This window comes from Onychostruthus taczanowskii, unplaced genomic scaffold, assembly GCF_017590055.1.
Source record: "Onychostruthus taczanowskii isolate IOZ18803 unplaced genomic scaffold, ASM1759005v1 scaffold69, whole genome shotgun sequence".
NCBI lineage: Eukaryota > Metazoa > Chordata > Aves > Passeriformes > Passeridae > Onychostruthus > Onychostruthus taczanowskii.
In genome coordinates this window covers 3348489-3368093 of record NW_024504676.1, presented here as the reverse complement: position 1 = coordinate 3368093, position 19605 = coordinate 3348489, and the positions used below count along the sequence as shown (strand labels likewise).

Genomic DNA, 19605 nt, shown 5'->3' with positions numbered 1-19605 from the left:
TCCCGCTCCGCTCCCGTTCTCCCCCGCACGCACATTGTCCGGGCGCGGCGGCGGCACAGCGCCCCGGCGCCCCGTGCCAATGCGGGGCGGGCGCGGCACGCCGGGGGCGCCTCCACCACGGCGGTGGAAACTTCCCCTCGCCGCCGGGCCGACGCGCGGCTGAAGCCCCCGGCGGGGAGGAGCGGAGCGGGGTTTCTCCCGCCTGGGGGGGCGCCTCGTCTAGTTTGGTTTTTCCTACGTTGGAAGGGCAAAAGCGAATACTGTTACCCGGCTTTAAACTTCCGCGCTCCGCTCTCCAGGACTCGCATCCCGGCCGGCGGGGTGGGCGAGCCGGTGAGTGACCGCCGGGAGCGGGCTGGCGCTGGGTCGCGGTGGGTGGGACGCGCCGTCGCGCAGGGGCAGCGCCCACCGGCTCGGCGGGGACGGGTCGGCAGCGCCGCCGCCACCTGTTAGCGGGGCTCTTCCCCCCGCCGCCAAGTTCGTACCCCCGCTGTGCTGGGGCTCTCCCCGTCGTGCCCGGGGCGGCGGTGAAAAGGGACGGACCCTCGGGCCGGTGGGCGGTGGCGGCCACCCACCTGCTCGCCTGGCCGCGCCATGACTCTGCTGCCTGGGCGCTGCCTGCCCGCCCGAGCCCCGGCAGGCCGCCGGGGTGGGAGGGTGGTGGGGTGCCACCGAGCCGCAGCCTCTGTACCCCCTTTGCACTCCATTCTCTCTGCCCTCCATCCCCTGCCCTCCTTCTGCACCCACTCTGCACTCCTCCTGTTCTCCTCCTCCCAAGCTGCAGTCCTTTTTCCTTCCCTCCCTTGCACTCCCGCTCCCCTCTGTGTCCCTTAGCTGCAGCCGTGTTCACCTCCTCTTCTTCGCACCCCCAGTTTGCAGCCCACTGCACCCGTCTTCCGTCATCGCCTCGCATCCCTCACACTGCTTCTGTGGTTCTTCAAAGGGGGAGCACCGGACTCCGCACTCTTTGCCAAAGCAGGTCCCTGCTGGTCTCTGGCACCCCCCAGGAGAGGCCAGCTCCATGGCGGTGCCGGGCGTCGCCAGGCCCGGAGCGAGGCGCGGAGGGGGTAGGCAGGTGGCGGAGGTGCAGGTATTTGTGTGCAGCTGCGAGCAAGTGAGCGAGGTCCCCCGTTCCGCGAGCATGCGGCTCTGCGGAGCTGGTGACACCTCCCTCTCCCTCCCTCCCTCCCTGCTAGGGACGCTCGCCGCCGGGGCTCTGCGGCGCGCCGAGGCTTCCTGCACCCTGCTGCCCTGCAAAGGGTGTGCGGCGTCCGGGGCTGCAGAGTCTTCACCCCAAGGGAAGGTGCATCTGATGGCTCGCTTGGCCCATGCAAGTCCTGAGTGGGAATGTGTTTTAAATTGCCTCAAGCAGTGGAGCGAGCCTGGAGACAGATGATGAGAAGTCAAAGTGGACTGACGAACTCCGGAGCTGCTGGAGAAATGCTTAGGACAGATGGAAACAGGACTGTGCAGAAGGAATGGCTTGTTAAGCCATTGCATGGCAAGTCAAGCCGTTGACTATTTCAGTGTCCTAAGTTGGATGGTCATGTCTCTTGTAGCCTGTAATGTGCAAGTTGCTCCTGGGTAGGTCTTTGAAATGCAGAAAGGGTAGGAACTCCTGGTAAGGCTGTCTCAGGATATACTTCAGTCTGGCTGGCATGGGTAGGATGTGCAGCTTGGAGCAGGAACTGGTTTTGAATGGAGGAAAACACATGAGGTTTGGTATGTGCTCAGCTAAAGAGTTGCTGTAGTCAGAATTGCTGATATGTTTATCCTTCACAGCTCTGAAGTATTTTAGTTCTACAGCTGGCGATTTGTGTGATTTTCCCAAGTGTTTTTAAGGCAGCCATGTCTGAATCCATGTGTCTCACCCCTCTGTGTGTCTGGTCCTTTCCTTCTCCATGTAAAACGTTTTTCCTGTGTGATTAATAATGTGCCAACTGCTTCATTTCAGCACTGGGGAGGCTGATGCTGATTGATTTCCCTGTTCAGTCTTCTCGGTGGGTCTGGAAGCTGATGGGTGTTATCACTGCAGAAAAGTCTGCTTTTGGGTGGGAGCTGTCAGCATGTCTTTTTTTTATCTCAGCGAACCTCTTACTTCTTTTAATTAAAAAGAGATGAAGTATGCGTGGTAATACCCTTCATGTTTACATAAAAATGATCTTGTAATTAGCAATAATTTTCTCAGTTTGGGATATTGCTGAGATATTTAAACAGGACTTATGACCTGAGGGACACTTTTCCGGCCCCAGGGAGCTGCCCTTGTTGTGGTTCTCTCCTGTGGTGAGTTTGTTTCTTGGCTGCTGCCAGTGGTGAAGGTAGAACAGCAGTGGGAGTAGCCTCGTGCTCCTCTGATGCTGGCCTGGAAAGCCATGGCCATGATTTCGTTACTGAGCCTGGTTGTGCTCCCCAGGGCTCCCTGGCAGCCCTGCCGCCACGCCTGTGGAGATGCCCTGCCTTTGATGGCTTTCACCCCATGGTCTGACGATTCGCAAGGGGACCTTGCTATTGTCTTGGGGGAAAGGAATAAAAACAGGCTGAAAAATTGCCAAGTGACCTTTTTGTTTCCTGGCTCTCCCAGGGAGGTTTGGAGAAGGCTGCTGATAATGTGGGAGACTTTCCCCTGTAAGAGTAGAGATCCTGAGGCATCCTTGTCCATCTTTCACCTGGCTTCCCTTCCCATTAAGAGGAGCAAAGCTCAGCTCAAACATAAGCATTTGCTTCCAGCCTGGATATGGCTCCCACTGCCTTCCCTCCTGCTACCAGTGCACCCCAAATTTGCCTTTCTATTAGGCTGTCCTTGGAGCTCATCAGATTTTCTTAAGATGAAAAACCTTTATGGAGTAGAAAAGTTGGGGGAAACATTCAACAAAATAAAATCAAGACAAAAAGTGCTGCCTATAGAGAGGGATTCCTTGTGGGTGGGTGATGATTCTCTTCTGTCTCTCAAGATGAGTTATATAGTATACTGTATTTTTGTCAGTCTAGGAAAAGCAAAATGGTTGTGCTTCAAGTAATCTTTAATTGTAATTTATCCCCAGCTTTCTATTTCAACATTTTTGAACTCTAAACTTAGACCCAGAACTTATTGAGCAGCAGATAAAAATGGTGAATGTATCTGAATTTTACTTGTACTAATCTAATAATATATTAATGACATGATATTTGATCAGCTCTATACCTGGCTGAAGACCACAAAATAGTGTTAGTCAAACAAATTATTTGACAAATAGGGATGAGATTAAATAAATTATCTATTTGCTAACTTCTGTTCAGCTGATCTGTCATGGCATGTTCCTTGTTCTCTTATCTTTCTCTTCCAGTTTTCATTCCATTTTTGCGTGGTTGATTTTTTCCTGAACTGTCCCTGGTATCTGTTTCATTTATCTCTTTTAAAGTCTCACGGTTTTCCTTCCATTTTTTCTTCTGACTCTTTCTTGAAGCTCTCTTTCCATGCTTTTTGAGTCTAAATTAGCCTTTTTTCCTCTTTTTCTCTACCTTCCTGGTGGAATTTTTTATTGAACACTTCATAGTCAGCTCAACTAAATCTGGTATGTGTTTAAACCCATAAAAATGTAAAACTGAACCCAGACTGTGTCTGAGTATGAAGATGTTTGCTGGTGGTAATGCTTCTCTGCCTCTCCCCGTGTTTTCTGGCTGTTGCAGGAAGGGTGTTCCGGCAGTTCTGGAGGTTTTCCCCAGCTCTCATTTTTGCTTGTGTTCTCCTTATGCCTCTTTCAAAAGTGATTTGACTTTGTATCTTAAGAAAGCAGCCAGCTTTCTTATGGCAGCCCTTGTGTTGTTCCCTGGTTGTGTATCTGTATGCAACGTGCTTCCATCTGCTGTCTGACCAAACCCAGCCCCCCTGCCAGGCAGTTTTTCTTTCCTCCTGGCATCATCCTTCCTCCCCACTGGGTTTACAGCCAGGAGGTGTCTTTCAGTAGGGCAAAAGGAACAAGTGCTTGGATGTTTTCTGGTTTACCTATTACTTGCAGAGTCTGTATGAAATTCAGGTTGATGAGGGTAGGTGGCAAGAGGTGAACAGGTCATTGTGCAGGTTATAGTGCATGACTGAGCAGTCACAATATTCAACTTTGATCTAGTATTCAAAAATGAAAGTATCTTAAGAAATGAAGTTTCTGTTATAAAGAAGACTTGGTTTGTTTTGTGGTTTGGTTTGTTGTTGTTTTTTTTTACCTCTGGATGAGATCTAGGGGTGGGGAGGATAATTCAAAAACAATGAAAGGAATAGAAAACCTTGTTTTTCAGGGGAGGAAATTTGCTCTGCCTTGGCAATAAAGCTCAGGCAGTCCAGAGGGGTGTGATGGGAGTGCTCAGAGTGTGTGATTCGCCTCTGCTGATGGTTGCAGTGATGTTGCAGCAGTGCATGAGCTAAGCTGTGTATGTCATAGCTGACTGCTTGAAGTACTGGGAGTTATGCCACGATGCCCCCTTGTACCCTGAAGGAAAGGTCTGTGCTGTACTGAGGTGAACATCTCCACCTCTCCTCTTCTGACGGGGTTTGGGGAGCACTCAGGTGCACTGATACAGTGAGCAATCCAGGCGACACGTTGTAGCAAAGCAGAATTGATTGGGGAGGATGGAGCCAAGAGGAATATTCTTTTGCAGTTAATTATTTACTGCAGGGAGAGAGAGAAGCTGACGATGTTTGGTTTATAATTACAGATATCCAGAGGTAAATATACCTCAGGATGATCTGGTTTATTCCGTGTGTTAGTACCTATTTCTCTGTAATGTGGGACCAGCACTGTTTAATGACCAGCTCAGTAAAACCAAAACCCTGTTATCAATTTCTCACCAGTGGGGTATGGTTCTATAGCTTCCTCTGTGTGGTGCTAACTGACCTGAATGCCTGCAGAGAGAATAGTCTTTCTGTGCTTGCTGTCTTAATGTATGACCTGCCTTTGGTGCCCATCTGACAGCAATGTGGGCTCTTGGAACAGCTGGTCTCTGTGCTGAAAGTTGACTTTGTGGTTAAAAGCCACAGGATTGTGAATGGAGGAGTCCTGGCCCCCCATATGATCTTGGCTAAGCTGGTTGCTTATCTGACTGGACTTTTCTTTAGGAGAGATACTGACCTAGCAGTTACCAGCAAATATCCAGCCTATGTGCTGTAGGGGTAGGATGCCCTGGGCGAGGCACTCGGATAATGCAGAAACAGTGGCAGCCCAGGTACTTGTATAGTGCTGTGCTGTGGGTCAAACTTTAAGAGGATTTTTCCTTTTGCATAGCTGAATCCATTATAGATCAGACTGCTTATATGCAAGTTAAATTCAAGAGCTGGTGGAGCTGAGTTTAAATGTGTGTGTGTGGGAGCAATAACTTGACGAATACAAAAAAGAGACATTGCTGCAATGTCTCTGGGAAGATGCCTGTACATCTTCTACTTGTTTAGCATCCTTGAGAGAACAGCAGACGTGAAGGAGAAGCTGTGGCCTGTGAAATGAAGAGGATGTTGTGCTCTTACTGGGAGAAAAAGAGGAGCAAGATATAAAAAACCAGGGAGTAGGAGTGAAATGAGGGATGCAGGTGTGCACAGCGGAGGCTGCTCCAGGCTGCCCTGTTCTCCCTGGGTGAGGCTCTGCAGAGAGGGAAGTGAGGAGGAGCTCAGTGGAAAAAAGCATTGTGGAGGCTGCTGCTTTGCAGGGTGGTGCGTTGGCTCTCCTGCTGGTCAGGGCTGAACCAAGGCATGGCTGGCTGGAAGTGGAAGTGCATGGGGCCATATTCCCTCAGAAAGGCAAAGCCGTGAAAAATCTCCAAAGAGTCTGGCCAGCAAGTGCTTGTGCCTGAGGCAAGCTGGGATCTTGTTTAGAGGCTTGCTGAGAAGTGAGCTGTGTTCATCAGCAGTTTTTTGGGGTAACAGGCAGCCACCGTGTTGGCTTGCTCCAGGATCACGTTGAGCGCTCTGACAGTCCGTGCTATCTTCAGCAATTCCGTGGCTTACATCCAGCTCTAGTCAGCCTGCTTCAAACCATGTGTATAGAATAAGCTTGAATGTATAAATTTGGAGCCTGCAAATGATGGATTCCATCCCACTGCAGATAGCCACTTCAGGAGCCAGAGCAGTATTCCTGAAGTGGCACTAGGTCCTCTGTTTCTGTAGTGATTGTAGCAGCCATGCTCCTTCCCTGCTGATGGCTTTGCATTGGATGTCAGGGGCTTAATGTTATGTGAGGGACTGGAATTCATTCTCTAGGAAAAGGCTGAGCTCGAGAAACCAGGCTTTAGTTGGTATGATAAATAGATAAAACAGTAGTTGATTATGTTAAGTAAATAAAACATCACTCTTTCTTGAATGGGACTTTTCCTGGCATGTGTGTATGCTAATTCTGTGATTTTTTTTCATTGTCTCCCCTTGGATCTCTGTCTGTAGATGCAATGGCTTTTTTTGGGTCCCACTCTGCTAGACTCGTGCTGTGAACAGCACAACTCTGCTTTGTAGAGTGCAAACCTAGCAAATGCTGGTGAAAGCAGGAGGTACCTCCTGTCTGGTGTGTGCATGCACACCCCTTGCTGCTTCCCCCCTTGTGTGTGCAGAGGATGAATACATAACCTTACAATATAACCTTGGTCATGCAAGGTTTCTCCCAGTCTCATTTCTCCCGGCCTTTTCCTGATTTGCATGATATTGTAAGAGGCCAGTCGGCTTTTTCTGGAGGGCTTGTCCCACTTTCCACACAGGCAGCCTTGTGCGAGTGGTCTGCTCCCTGACCTGCTTTGACAAGCATGTGCTGGCTTCTTGCTCCACTGATGTGAGAGGCAGGGTGAGGATAAGTGCTGGGGGCTAGGCAGGGGGAGGACATCGCTGTGCTGGTTGGTGGTGTCACCTCCCATCTGGCAGTCAGTGTAGCTGCTGATGGATGAGGAGGTGCACGCAAATCCCTGCTTCACTTTCTGCCTCATCGTTCTCCTGGGGTGTGTGGTGGTACTGAAGTCTTAGAGAGTCAGATCTGCTCTGTCTCCTCCTAAGAGTACAGCTGCATCTCCTCCATTCTGCGGTACTCAGTTGCAGCTGATGGCTCTGTAGCTATGCTGGTGGTCCCTATAATTTCCAAATATCAAGGTATTGATTCTCAAAACGTATGCTCTGGACAGAAATTACTACCATGACCGCAGTGGAGGTAGGAAACAGAGGTGTGAGAGAGTCAGATCTAGACCTGGAAAAGTGCTTCAGCCTCTGCTTTTCCACAGGAACAAGACTATGTACTGCTGTGGCTCATAGTCAGAGGGACATATGCAGGGTCTCACCAGGTCTGTGGCAAAGCAGGGAGGTAGATGGATGAGGGTGGAAATCTCTGATTCATGAGCAAAGTATAGTCATCCCCACAATTGCACCTGGTTATCAGGGGCCTGACAAGATGTCCTCTGCATCACATTCTTTGTAGGATGAACACATCAGTCTATGTTCAGTAGACGTCAGTTTATACCCCTGCTGTTCCTCTTCCTCTGTGGGGTGTGTTTCAAGCAGCCACCCTCTTCCAATCTATGAAGTGCCCAGGCTCGGCTGCCCCTTGTATCCGCTAAAAAGTGAAAAGTTGCCGAGCATCTGCCAGTGCCAATAGCTGGGGCACCCACTGGGCAAGGCGACACATTATTATTAGAACCCCTTGTTTTTACAGCTGGGAACTGGGGAATGAAAATTCACATTAATAGGAGGAGCCTAGAGCAGAGCTGAGAACAGAAATTGTTGTCCTAGTCTGGCACTTTGACTGCAAGGTCAGCTTCCCATTTCCTTTGGTAACTGATGAGTGTCAAAAGATTCAGCACCTAGTTATTGACATGTTGCTAAGCTGATTTTCTGATGAGAGAAGTGTTTTCTTATCACAGTCAACCCTGAGAAGGTGGGGGTTTGTTTCCTTTTATCGTTTCAAGCAAGGCTGTCTTGACTTATTTTACTCTTTTAGATGTCTGGTCTTAGAAGTGATGTGAGTGGAGGCTGGGATGGGAGTCCTTTGCATGTCAGTCTTCCAGGCTGTAAGTGGGGCTTGTGTCCAAAGAAATGGATAGACATCCCCTGGTAAAACTGAATGTCTTCTTATGAGTTGGCAAAACAGTAAGATTTGATCAATTGAATAGAAATGCTGGAGGCCCCTGGATGGGGATTGTTTTAAAAATCAGAGGGCTGTAGTATCTTAATTTGTGTTGGTGGCAGATGATTGCAAAATGAGCAATCTCCCTATTGGTCATCTGCACCGAGGCACTTTTTGTGGAAAGATCTAAAAAACAAGATGTAGTTAATTCACCAAATTGTTGAGGCTAAAAAATAAAACAAACTTCTCAGAGGGTAAAAAAATAAAAAAGTGGGTTTCTTCAAGAAGCAAAAACCTTTTACTTTTTTTTACAAAGCAGTTTCCGAGGCACCTAATCTAATCTTTCCAAAACAAATCTCTGGCAGCCAGGGCTCACGTGTTTTAAAAAACAGTGTAGAAAGGAATGTATTGTGACAGTTTAATTTGTTGCTGAAATATGCTCACCTCTGGGGTAATTCAGAGCAGCCATAGAGTGGATGATAAACCTGTTCAGGATGGAAGGTGAGCAAAGGGAAGCTGCTGAGATGAAACCGCCCATGCAGAGGTGTAATTCCTGGGATTTAGGTTTGTCTTCCTCCTTTGATTCTAATGGGGCTGTAGCCTGTTCAAATATTCTAAACAGGGCAGTTGTTGCTGAGTCCTTGCTGTGGCAAGAAGGGAGGTTTTGGTGATGATTCTGTGAGGGAGGTGGTAAGGAAGAGCCTCTGGTACTAGCCAGCTTTAGAGATGAAATGGTGGAGGATTACAGCCCATAAGGTACAGGTCCCTGGCTGGGGATTTGTACAGGGCAGCTAGTTAGATTTTGTAGTCACCAATCCATGGATGCAAACTGAGCTGTGAAAGCTGGCTTGAAATTTCTACTGTTTTAAAGTAAAAACAAAGCAATTGCCTTGGAAAGGGAAAACAAGGATGCTCTTGAGAAGGCTAAGGAAAGCCCTCCTGAGTACAGAAGATGTACAGTTTAAAAAAAAAAAAAAGATGTATAGAGTTGCTTATCTCAAGTGTGCTCCTTGTAAAGAGGTGGGAAGCTGAGTGCCTAGGAGAGGGCTGAGCTTTCTTAGAGCATGCTACTAAGTACATGCTTTTTTTGGCAAGCCCTGCAATTGCATTGCAGCAGGGTTGTGAGGTCTTGTTCAGGTTCAACTGAAGTTGGTTGAACTCTCTTGACTGCAGTGGCTGGGCTGGTGGGCAGTGCAGCATCTCTCAGGTCAGTTCAGGTTTTCATCTCCTTTTTTTCAAAGTCTCTGCGCCTGGAATTAGTTTATTCAATTTGCAGCTTAGAGCAATTACAGAAGAAATCCCAGAGGAGGAGAAAAAGAAAAAGAACGCTACCACCTGAACAGATCAAAATAATCAAATGAATTGTGTTGTGGAAATGGGATGTGACTGGCAGCTGCTGCTGGGAGGTGGACAACCAGCAGTAACACTTTCTCAGCATGGCTTGCTGTCCTGGGGCATTGGGAGCAAATACTGTTGGGATTGGAATGCAAAGAGATAATGTTTAAAATCTGAGGTAGGAGCCTGTGAGCTTGGTGATGACTGAATGCTGGGGTAGAAGAAAAAGCTTTGCCAACAGTAAGTCACGCTTTCAGGGAGCTCAAACTTCTCATTTTCTTCTGAACCCTTCAGTTCAGTCCCCCCATGGGTTAATGTTGAGCAGTCTCTTCCATGCTTGCTTTTTCCACCCCTATTTGATTTGAGAGCCCTTTGTAGCAAGTTATCCCCCATACATCATGTTATCAGGGAAGTTATTCTGCCTGCAATCCCTGTCTGAGCTTGATTTTGTTGTTTTCTGTAGCACAAAGGTTGATGGCTTCACAGATCTCAGAATGCCTCCTCCATCTCTCCCCTGGCCAGCCCAGCAGCATGATAGCTCCACTTAATGTGCACAATCTGCTTTGACTTCCTTCCCCTAGACTCCTTATTTTGCAGTTGTCTGCAGCAAGCTCCTTTGTTGCCTGCCCCAAAGAATTGTATATCAGAAGTCATGAAAAGAAGAGTCTGGCCTGTAAATCCCAAGCCTTTCTGCTAGAAGAAATGGCAGTCCTCTCCCATGTCCTTGACCTAGTCCTGCTGCATGTGTTCATCCCTCCCTGCCTGTCATGGGGCATCTCCTGATGGGCACAAAGTGAGCCTTGCAGGCTCTCTGGGTTCTCATGGCATAAAGTGTTTGGTGCCTGGGATGTTCTCCTTTCTTCACCTGCTAACACTGAGGCAGGCTGAGACCTGCAGCTCTGCCTTCTCTTCAGCCATCCCCCAAAATTATTTGGATCCACTTGGAACATCATTACAAGGAGGTTGTTGTGAAGTTTTCTTGATGGTAAACACTTAAGGGCTTGGGTCTCTTCATCTCCCACTTGATGTGTAGTGTTACCCTCGGGCCTTAGGGACTGAAGTGCTTTCGTGTTAGGCGCAGGGTGAGATAGTCTCTCTCTGAAAAGCTTACCAGTAAAGTGCAAGATGGGGAACATCAGGGTGCAATTCCCCTGTCCAGATGTTGGCATCTAACATCCCAGCCCCTCAGTTCCCCTGTACAGGCAGCAGAGGAAGTGAACACTTCTACCTCATGATAATGCAGGTGGATACCTGAAACAGATCAGACAGACTGTGCCTGTCTCTGCTCATTGATGATAGAGAGGCTCTGGATGATGGGCTCTTGTGGACATATCTGTGCTGCACCTTGTCTAGCTGCACTGAGCATGCTGGGGTAGCACACAAAGGAGGAAAGACTGTTGAATGTGGTCTGTCCTTGGCTGTCTGATCTGGTAAGTGTGTTCATTTTCCTTTGGTCAAGAAGCTACCCTTCACTTTGATTCCTTGCTGGCTAAGAGTGGAGGAGAGGGATGGTGTCCAGACAGCAACTGGAAGACTGAGTTAAACACCTCTCAGAGGTGCTCCTAGGACAGAGCTCCAGTCCTGTCCCAGCTATGGACGAAGGGGTATTTTAACCAAGTGAAGGCAGAAAGTATGAATGGAACAGTTTTGTCCTTGGTTCATCCTTTCATACTGAGGCCAAGTAGCTGCTAATATAGGTCAGGGATTACTCAGGTACTTCTCAGGAGTTCCTGACCACCTGCATATGCCTAAACAGGTATTGTGTTGGAGTGGGGAAAGACATGAGACCTCTATATCTAGAGCTGAAACAGTGCCATGGGGACTTCAGATTGCAAACCAGCGAGTGATAGCAGTAGGAGCCCTCCAGTGCCTCAAAAAGAGCTGCATGTCTGGGTGTTCTAGGATTGCTGGGTAAAACTCTTTCTGTTAGGGGAAAAAGAGCCTTTTTCCTAACACTGAAGCACTGCTACATGCCCTATTGTGGCTTTGAGGATGATGGAGCAAGTTTCTGTAGATTGTATCCTGTTTGACCTGGACCTTTATGGTTTCTCTGAAGACCCCTGCGTGGTTTGCAGGGAGCAGGTTGGAGGAGACCTAGAGCTGTTCTTGAAGGAACTAGAAAAATGAAGTTGAGCCAACTGAAGGGAATAAAGCCTCATAGCCTGGGGAGGATTTTCTTGACTGGCTGAATTTCCCCTTTGATTTGGAGCACTTGTTCCATCATGCCTTTTGCTGGGGAAGAATTAGCCCAGTGGCAGAAATGCAGTATACTGGGAGTTTTGGGAGTGAGAAACCTGTCTGCAGCAGGAGCCCTCAAGCAGAGCTTGCACTCAGACAGCTGCTTGCAAGCCTGCTCAGTAGGGGGTGGTGCCATGCCAAAGTCCTTACTTTCCATCTCATGTCTGTGTTGTCAGCATGATTCAATGCTACAACCCTGAAGAAAGAAACAGTTTTAAACCCCAATTTTGTTTGTTGTTGATACTCACGCTATCATTCCCATCACTTCAGACACCCATAAGATGGTGTTCTGGAGAGTCTGTCTGGTGTGTGCACTGCAGTTACTTCAAACTTTACAATAGTGGGAAGTCTGTTAGGGGTGAGATTTCTGACTGGTCCTAGGTGGGAAACACACATACTGTGCTACAGAAAAAGGCAAAAAATACCTTATATTCCATTATATGGTGTATTTTCTTCACTTCACAATGCGTCTGATCTCTCCCTGCTGTCTTTCCTGGCTACATGGGTCCACCACAAACTTCTGTACTTTTCATCTCATGCCCTTTAGAGAGGGGCAAGTATGAAAACCCTCAGGAGATTTTTAATTCAGTAAGAAAGGCATGTCAGGGCTTGCAGTTACCATATGTTTTTTCTCTGATACTTTCCTTGCTGTGCTTTCCCTCTGACCTTTGGTACAGTAAACAGCCAGCAGTATTTGAAGAGCGTCCCAACAGGGAGGCACCTGGCACAGCATGGGGTCCCTGCAGCTCCCCTGCCTTCCTAGGTAGGTGCTTAGGGCCAGCCTTCTGCTGGCAGCATCCTGACATCCATGACAAAACAGTACTTTTTACTTGCTCATTTTTGCCTCTGACAGCATCCTGGTTGCCTTGTCAACAGGAGATGTTTTATAGGTCTCTGGAAGATTTGCAGCAGTGTCACTCAGCTGTTTGCTCTCCTGGTTGAACAGGTGCACGTACAGGTCTTTGAAAGCTGGTGGGAGAAACCAGCATCCATCCATCCATCCATCCATCCATCCATCCATCCATCCATCCATCCATCCATCCATCCATCCATCCCTTTCACAAGGGTTTTGTAACTATATGACCTTTTAACTAATTTTCCTGACTCCCTAATAACATATATATGTAACTAAATCTAGGCAGACAAGGTCATATCAAGCCTTGGGCATGGGAAATTGTGTAATACCATCAAGTTGCCTTTTGTGTCCATGGTAGACCCAACCTTATTGCAGCAAGAACTTCCTTAAGATTTTACCTTTAGGGTGGGAAGAAAACTCCCATCTCAGGAAACCCAGTTCCTGCCGATAGTCCACCAAAGGCTGCTTTGGTTTCTGAGTCAGCTCTGCAAATACTGTCTAGTGGCTTCAGACTGGATGTGAATTTGGCTGGTATTATTTCCCCTGTGAAGGCTAGAGCAAGGGAGAGAAAATTAAAGTAGCTTGTCTTAGCTTAAGTCAGCAATACAGAGTTGGAAGTTTCTGTAGATCCTAATGAAAAGTTGCTGCCTTATCTGTCTTGATATTTTGCTGGTTGCACAACTTGCACATCCCATAGATGCAAATATTTTCCTGGGGTTGGCCCTGGTTGCCCAAGGAGGGTGTTTGTTCAGATTCTCATGCTTTGCAATTAATATAAGCTTCTCAACTCCGTGTGAGAGAAAGAAAGGGAAGTGGTGCTAAGTGGTTTGTGTTGTTTTTTTTTTTCCTCTCTCTGTGTTGTTCTTCACCAGCTGGCTACTTTGAAAAGACCATGTTGTGGTTTTTTCCTTAAGGAGCAACGTGTTGCTGCAAATTCAGCTTTGGAGAGGTTGTGGGAGCTTTTGTCCGCTGGCACTGCAGCTGTTTGCGAGCAAGGCACAGACAATACGTGGTGCTGTAGGTACCCAGCCAGCAGCCTGGGCTGGCTGGAGGGGATGCAGGATCCTTCTTTCCCACTGCATTCCCACACTCACTTGGTGGTGGCTGGGAAATGTGAATCCTTGCCTTGTTCCAGACCATGCAAGAGCAGCAAAGTTCACACCATGGGATGTTGTCAAAGGAATGAGAACCTGTTTGAAGTAAATACCTTTTCTCTGCCTCGTTTAGCTATGGCAGCCTTATCTTAAGAAGGTGTATGAAGTGTGCTTGTCACAGCTATGTCAGGCACCCACACAGCTCACGGAGATATCTTGCGTGTTCTCTTCTGAGCTACTGGATGAAAAGTGGCTACTTGAGAGGGTAAATTGCCTCCATGGATTTAAAGGAAGGTATCTAGTTTAGACCTAGAGAGCACAGTTCATGTTTAGGTGCAGTGAAAAACCTTTGAGTGAACTTCATGAACTCCTCATTCATTGTGTTTTTCAGAATACTTTCTGAGCTTGCATTTATTTTGTGCTCTGCAAAAGCAACAATTCCTTTTGGGGCTGTAAAATAAAGAACCAAACACTTGCCTAAAGTGGCGTGGAGGAGTTGCCACCCTAGAAAACTCTGGGCTGTTGGCTGTGTTTCACAATGACCTTGGCCAGTCACACTGCTGTTGTCTTATGACCATGCAGCCACTTAAAGGGAGGATAAAAAGGCCAACTACATGAACTTTTATATCTGATCAGAGTTTTGATTGTTAGCTTAATTCAGATTTCCTATTGGAGTTGACATAGTATGTCCTGAGTTTGATCAAAACTGAGAAAGTATAGGAAAAATGAAGCCTGTGGAATGGCAACCACCACTTGGAACAGTTCCTTTATGGAAGCTCTCCATTTGGGCAAGAAATACTAGCCTATAATATATTTTCCTTCCTACGGGTCTTCACCCTCTCTGTCCTAATCTTAAGTCTACAGGTGAAAGGCAATAATGGTAAATCGTAGAGCCTAATCAGCCTTTGATGGAGGGAATTGATTAAGAGCGAGACAAGCTCTACTGGAAGTTTTTAAGGATGGATTGTGAGGCTAAGTTGACAAACTTTCAATTTTCTGAGATCTATTTTTTCCTTGCTGTTGGAATAGGAAATTTTATCTTGTGTTAATATAATCACGTTACAAAACACTGCATCTTGTCTTTTTGCTTGAGTGGTGCTTCAGGTTGAAGTTGGCTGGTTTGGCTTGTGAGATGGTGGTTTTCTGTGGGATTTTTCCATTTTTAGGAAAAGCTTTTTGCAAACGATTAATTTGTTAATTTAATTTTATTTCTTCAGTTGAAGTTCCTGTGTGGGAACAATGAGAGCTTTGTAGGAACTGTACCCACTACACCATGCTGTGGCCTTGAAGGTTCATTGCAGGGACACACATGGTCCTCAGGGTGTTGCTTTCAGAAAATAAAAGGATTTTAAGGGAGAAACCAAATAGCCGTTTATTTCTAGCTAGGTGTGAATGATGTACAAGAGTGAGAGACTGCTGTGTGTTACTTAGGGGCCCTGAAAAACACATGGTGAGCATCACTACCATTAAGTGAAGAGGGAGCTTTATAAACACATCACCCCTTTTCAAAATCTAACTGGTGGTTTGTCTCCTCCAGGCTCCTGTGAAGGTACATGATCATGTTTGAGATCTCACAATATTGGCAAGACTGTAAAATTCAGAGTTCAAGTTTAAGCACTGAAGTTATTCTTTTAAGGCAAGAGAATGTTGTCATACCAAGGATCTGAGGAGATACAGATCCACAGAGCAGAGCTTCTGACTGCAGATACTGTTGTGGTTCTCTCCTCCCTTAAGGAAAAAAAAGCCAAAGCCCAAACCACCAGAACTCTGAAAGAGGTTCTTGTCCAAAAGTGAAGATTTTCTGTAGATGTTCCAAATGACTGTTTCCTCAGGGGGATCATTTTCATAGCTTGTGCACAATTCTTTAATCCAGCTTGAAGCCCACAAGACAGATGGGGTCATGACAAGAGCCAGGAAGTTCACATGATCTTATTGGACTGGATCATCTTTAACAGTGCCAGTTCACATCACCTGTCCATTTCTTTCTTTTTCCAAACCACTGGGGAAAGAAATAAAACCCCTAGCAGCCTTGTGACATTTAGCATTACTCAAACACTCTTGCAATCTTGAATGGTCAGCAAAGGGCAAATTTTGTGGGTGTGGGTGAGCAGAATTGGAGAGGAACCTCAGATCATGCACAGGACCAGGCTCCCACTGCTTGAACAGTGCCTTCTTAGCTGTTACAGCCTGTATTTACAGTAGCAGACCAAAAAAAGCCTGAGGATGTGAAAAGGGATGATGCTGCCACCAGTATGAGCAAACTTAGGTCTTTTGGTGCACATCCCTTCTCTATGTCCCCCCAGCTCTGCCTGGAGCTGCTTTTAGTGGTATTTGCTGTAGCCCAGGAGGTAGTTGCATGAGCTTTTTGGTCCAGTTTTCAACCCCCTTTCCAGAGGTCATGGCTTAAGTATCAGAGCTTCAGTTCTTGTGTCTTTGCTCGTGCTTGCAAGGCAGGGATGACCAGCTGAATAAAAGGTCAGGACTCATATGCTGGGGGCTGATGGCAAAGGGTCATAGCATGACATACTCCCAGCAGTCAGGGATTTGCAGAGTGATGTAGGCCGTGTAACAGATCTTCACACACACAGCACATAGAAAATATAATAATTTTACTTGTAATAATAAAGTTGTATTGCTATGCACTGGGGAATTGAAGGCAGATGTTTGGATTTTTCCCAGTGGGCTGAAGGGAGGTTCTGATTTTGTTTTATTTATTTCTTTATGTATTTATTACATGTTCAACCAAAGCCAAAGAACTGTGAGTCAGCGTGATTTTCACTGCTGGAGTTCCTGTGCCGTGGTCCCCAGGCATTGTCTAACAGATGCCTGTACCCACACATGGCTGGATGAACCCAGACACTGCAGACTTATTTTTGTCACCCTGTTGCAGAAACCTCTTAGGGAGCCTCTGTGTATGCTTAGGAGCCAGTGGTATTGGAAAGCCTCTTAGCAGAGGGTCCTGGCAAAAAACTCAGCTGCTGATCCCAGGAGCAAGTTCTCTGTGCCAGCACCATATGCAATTCCTCATGGCAGCCAGATCTCCAGGCAGGAGGAAACAACTCTGCCACCTCCTTTCTTCTTCTACTTTATGATGGCTGAGTTTTGTAGTTGCTCTGTAGGCACTCTGTGTGCCTCCCTGGCTGAACAAAGGCATATTTGTGCTTTCAATGGTAATGTCAGTCTGCCTCACTGCTGTCTCAAGATGCAGAAAGGGATAAGTGCTCCAAATAGGCTAAGGCTGAATATTAAAATAGACCAAATGAGATCCTCAGCCAGTGTTGATTGTCCTGGCTTTAGTGGCACCAATGCAAGGCCTCTACTTTTTGCCCTTTCCTTAGGGTGAACTTTCAAGGTGAGATCTCAGTTGTGGGATTCTCTTGTCTGGCTCTTACTCCTTGGCTTGAGCTGTCCTCTCCCTTCCTTTGGGAAGCTATGAACACTTGCACCTTGTCCATACTACACACAGATAATGACTTAGGGCTGTCAGGAGAAGTTGTCTTTGAAGTTCTAAGTTTGCCTTCTGTGGTTATTTTTTTCAGGTCAAATACAGAACTGTTTGCATGAGCCTTATAAAGTCCAAGAATAAATCCAGTGAATGCTGCTGTGTTTCTCAATGTCTCTGCAATGTGTGCTTTCCCAGTGTTGCAGAGCTGTGCTTGAGCTGCAGCATGAGAGAATCTTGAGGGGCTGGGGGGAGATGGCTGGACCAGGAAAGAAGATGGAAAGCCATATATATGCATGTAAAAAACAAGTGATGTTTATAGTTGTGGCATCTCATTGCTGCAAGGTGTTAGGGAAGTCAGTGGCTTCAGAAGATAAAGATTTGAGTGTTGTATGGACAGCAGGGATAACCAGAGCTAGACATTTTTCAAAGAGAAAACTGGTGTAGGGGCCTTCTTTTTTAGCTTTTCAGATAATCTGGCAGGATGAGACCCTGCTCTGGGATCAGAGATGGTTTCCACTGAAAAGAGTAGAAGAAAGTTTTGGGCAGTGGAGAATTCCCAATGATGTAATTGATACCCAACCATCACCTACACTGCCCTCAGGAAGTTACATCGCAGTAATTGCAGTGCAATACAGTTCAAAGACCAGAAGTCCCTTTTTTATTTTTTTCCTTTATTTTATTTTATTTTGTTGTTGCTTTTTAGTTTGGGGTTTTTTCTTTGTTTTCTGGGTTTGTGTTTGGGTTTTTTTTTGGGTTTGGGTTTTTTTTTTGTTTTGTGGGTTTTTTTTTTTGTTTTGTTTTGTTTTTTTTGGTTTTTTTTTTTGTGTTTTGTTTTGTTTGGTTTGCCTTTGTTCAAATGTGTGGGAGCTATTCCTGCTGCTGCATGGGATTTGCCTGAGGACTTTGCCATGCAGAGGTTGATCTGTGATGGAGGATGCGTTGTCACGCCTGACAAAAGGATGCTTCAGCTTAGAAGGGCACCTGCAGGATCACATTGCCCCATTTTACTTTTCCCGAGCTGTGACTCCGCCAGCTCATGTTGCAGATGTTTTGGGTTGTACTTTGCATGGTCTCTTTCTGTGCTCGGGATAAATCAGGTGCTATGGACAGGGTGTTACAAGTGTCAGCTGTGTCTGGTCACCAGGTGCTTGCCAGAGTAGTACCAACTTGCATCTAGGTGTTGCTCTCTGGCTGACATCTCTTAGTGAAGATGTTCTTGGTCTAAAGACTTTAAGGTTTTCTTCTTTCTGTTTGCAGTTAGGGGATTGTGTCTAGGCTCCCTTGCATCTCTTTGTCTATTCACTTCATAGATTTTCTGACACTCTTTTCCACAGCAAGATGTTATCCCTGAAGCTCAGGGCATGGTTTGCTTCCTATCTGTACGTCTTTCAATCAAGCCAATCTGGTTTATGTGACGAGTGTTTTCCCACTCTGTTGTGCCTGTTGCAAGTGAGGACCTGAGGCCAGTGTTGCTGTTTTCTCCATCAGTTGTTGATCTGTGTAGAGGAACACCTAAGTTGGGCAGGGTCTTTGGAGCTTTATGGCCATGTCAAATGCAGTACTAAAGCCAGATCTGGATCTACCTATTGCCTCTACCAGGGCTGTCCAAGAGACTGGAGTTAAGTTGAGGGTTTCTACAAAGTTGTGAGTACATCTAACCTTTAGGCATTATCAGAGGGACTTCAACCACTCTTCTGCTCTCAGGGGCTTGCTTATTTGTGAATCAGCTTGTTGAACTCCAGTGTTGAAGAACCACATCTGACACAGTCTTGGTGTCTTGCATTTCTGTGGTTTCTTTTCAGCTTTACTTGGCCTGCAGATGCTGGCTGCGAGCCCACCCAAATCCTGCTTGTCGTCGTTGCTGTGGACTCCCAAGGAAGCTCTGGAAGGAAACCCCCCCTGGCTTTTGCTGATTGTGCAGGTCTGCCAGCAGATGCTGGGGGCTGTGACAGAGGTGGTGGAGAAGGCTTTGTGCTCCTGTCCCCTGCACACTCAACCACAGCCACTGATGAGCACATGTTTTATGACAAAAGCTCAAATGTGGGGGAACAGAAATCCCCAGCTTTACCATAAGTTTCCTGTGTGACCGTCAGGAAGTCACTTAATTGTTGTGGGTTCTTCATTGCAGGGTGGAGTTCCTTGTTCCTTTATCTGCTGTGCCAGTCATGTGTCACTGAGGGGTGGGATATATGAACCTGTGTGGAGGCCACTCAGAGTTGAAGGAGCATGTCTCCTCTGTCCATTCTGTGATGCTTGCAAGACAGGCAGGATGAGTCCTTGGTCAGTATTCCTTTGTTGCTCCAGACCAAAAGGGGAATGCCTTCCTTTTCAGTGGGGAGAGCTGCAATCCTCACATCTTCAGTCTTTTTTGTAGCAGGTCTGTGATGTGACAGTGATGAACCCAACTCCCTCACAGCAACATTGCTTGGATTTTTTTAAATCCAGACTTCTATAGAGGGATGGGATATGAGCATCACATTAACAAGTCTGATGTGGCTGAGATTTACTATAAGCAGCAAAGTGAGCTTTGAGTAATTCAGGACACTAATTTAACGAAATTCTGCCGATCCAAACTTAAATCTTGCA

General features: G+C 46.8%; 1 protein-coding gene and 1 long non-coding RNA gene across 3 annotated transcripts in view; one reads left to right on the top strand and one right to left on the bottom strand.

Annotated features, from left to right (window-relative positions):
- The window catches only part of LOC121344867, a 4705-nt gene extending 3612 nt beyond the window's left edge, over window positions 1–1093 (bottom strand). The window contains exon 1 of the long non-coding RNA XR_005953892.1: window positions 851–1093. This is a non-coding gene — a long non-coding RNA (uncharacterized LOC121344867). The remainder of the gene's footprint in view (window positions 1–850) is intronic.
- Window positions 1–19605, top strand: part of HRAS (HRas proto-oncogene, GTPase) — a 40171-nt gene continuing 20566 nt past the window's right edge. Inside the window, exon 1 of one of the 2 annotated variants that reach the window (XM_041421172.1) lies at window positions 1–333. The gene's annotated coding sequence lies outside the window, so the exon portion shown is untranslated. The remainder of the gene's footprint in view (window positions 334–19605) is intronic. The other variant, XM_041421173.1, reaches the window with a different exon arrangement.